Source organism: Aphanomyces invadans (genome assembly GCF_000520115.1).
Source record: "Aphanomyces invadans strain NJM9701 unplaced genomic scaffold supercont1.17, whole genome shotgun sequence".
NCBI lineage: Eukaryota > Oomycota > Saprolegniomycetes > Saprolegniales > Verrucalvaceae > Aphanomyces > Aphanomyces invadans.
In genome coordinates this window covers 513,244-515,684 of record NW_008580162.1, presented here as the reverse complement: position 1 = coordinate 515,684, position 2,441 = coordinate 513,244, and positions in this window count along the sequence as shown.

Below are 2,441 nucleotides of genomic sequence, written 5' to 3'. Positions count from 1 at the left end.
CAAATGAAGGAGTTCATCGCCTTCGACTTTGCTGGGACCAACATATCGCTTCAAACCATCAGCCGCCACCTCATCGGCATGCTGTGCACCGTGAAGCAAGTGCGAATTGAACCATCGACATGCAACAACGACGCAAACAAGGAAAAGCGATAAGCATTTTCCCGCGCGCTGCTTCAACACCAAGAAAATGCCGATTACATCGTTTACTACGACGAAACAAATTTCATCCTGTACTGCAAGCGTTCTTTGAGCCGCGCCAAGAAAGGAGAACGAGCTGTGGTGACCCTTCCTCCCTCCAAAGGACCCAACCTCCAATCCAGTGCGCTGTGTCCGCCCACGATGGTCTCGTCTGCAGCCGCGTTGAGCGTGGAAGCATTCGAATGGCAAAACGCTGCTTTTGTCGAGGAAGTGTACCAAGCTGTGACGAGTTCACCATCCTGGCAAGAAAAATTTCAAGGCAAGAAGGTTGTGATCGTTTTGGACAACGCACCTTCTCATTCGCAGACCGAGACTCGAGCGATCCCACATGATGACATGGTGCTGCTTCGGCTTGGCCCGTACTCCCCGATGCTCAATCCTATCGAGTCCTGTTTCAGCGTCTTGAAGGCTGCGATCAAGCGTTACTTGGCCCTGCGGACCGAAGACATGTTTGATCGGCGAGACTTTGACACGTACCTCGAGGCCCGCATGAGTCTCTTGGAGGACGCCGCCAGGTATTCGCTTGGTTGTATTACCCAACCTTTGATGATTCGTGAGGCATTGTTTTGCCAGCGCAATATGATGAAAGCTATTTACCTTGAAGATATGCAGTATGGCAAGTAATTCATGATTTCACTTTGGTTGGAAATCATTATGCTTGAATGGAAAATTTCGTGTCCGACAACTTTTCAATCTTAAATAATAGCTCACATCAAAATCTATTTCACTTTGCTTGGAAACCGTACTCACATTGGTCGGGAAAAGATGTAGTCCACACTCTCCCAAAAAGCCCAGATGACCATGCAGCAGGAAGGTCGATGATATTTACTGTAGCATTACATGCCCTCTTTTTGCTCTATAATGTGTCTCAATCTTCCTGTCAAATCTGCCCCCCCTTCTGACATGCATATGGCGGATGCCTTCTTGAGGTAGTCGCAAAATCCTCTTAAGTGTTTGTGCTTCACTAAAACGACTTCCAGCGTCGATATGGCTTCGTGCTCTGGAAGACTCTCCTCTTGTAGCATTTCGATGGCAAGATATCATGGATGAATCGCACCGTCGCTTTGCGGGGAAGGCACTCCATTACAAAACTACAATGCCCTCTTCATGTTGTGCCACCTGCAAGTAAAGGCTGTCGCCGGAGCAGAAACTGCGTTTCTCCAACCTCGATCGAACTTTTCCTACTGCTTGACGGCTGGTCGCGTGTTCAGGCCATATTGGTATTGTTGCCATGTCTGCTTCACTGTACAAACTTGTCGTGACATTTTGAATTCGCCATGTGCAGTTTGAGAGTGAGTTGGGCCACTTGCTGTGGCAGTGTCTTTGCGAAACCCATCCATGCGTTGAAGCGACGCGTTGGCGATGTACGCTGGGTGGTGCTCAAGGTCGGACACAGCGATGCTGCCACTTGAATAAGCATGTTTGCAATGTCTTGTCGAGCTAAAGCAAGTGCGCCTGACGAGGACTCTGCATCCGTGGTAAGTACTCGGGTGACATCATCGAGACGGCCATTCACCGCAGCGATCTCTCGGTGAATATTCACGGTCTCGTTGCGCATCTCTTGAATGTTCTCGCTCACGACTGCAGTGCTTGATGCAGAAACAGAGACTATGATGATGGGTTGGTGTTGATAGTTGACAAAAGCCTTGTCTTGAACATAGTCATACGGATAATGCTGCTTGGTTTCCGGAAATGTTTTGTTTTGGTCGACTTGAATTGTATTATTGGTGATACAGTATGAAATTTTATCTTTTCTGATTGGCTACATTTTCAGCATTATCCAGGTATTTTGGATTGATACCCCACACTCCATGCATTCGAACAAAGATTGCGTTCGTTTCACAAAATTGCTGCTTGGAGTGATTAAACTGGGACGGAGGTACAGTGATGCCTCCATTTTTGCAACGACCGAAATCAATAAACAATGAAAGGAATAAATTTACAAAGGTTTGGTACAACACGCTCTGCAGACAATTCAAATGTATTCATTCAGCTGATCAAGACATCAATTGACAGGTCCTCACGAACTCTCTCCTGGCGAGTTTGCCAGCACTTGCGAACGTATTTGTGTTGCTCATGTTTTGCACGTTGATGTGTGCCATCCTGGGCATGGAAATGTACCGCGGGGCATTTCATTATCGGTGCCGGGCGACGCCGTTTCCCGTCGCATTGCCCCCGAACGGAACGCCGCTACTGCGTTCTCGAACTCGACCAAATCCTGGATATATGTCTCGTGGCTTCCT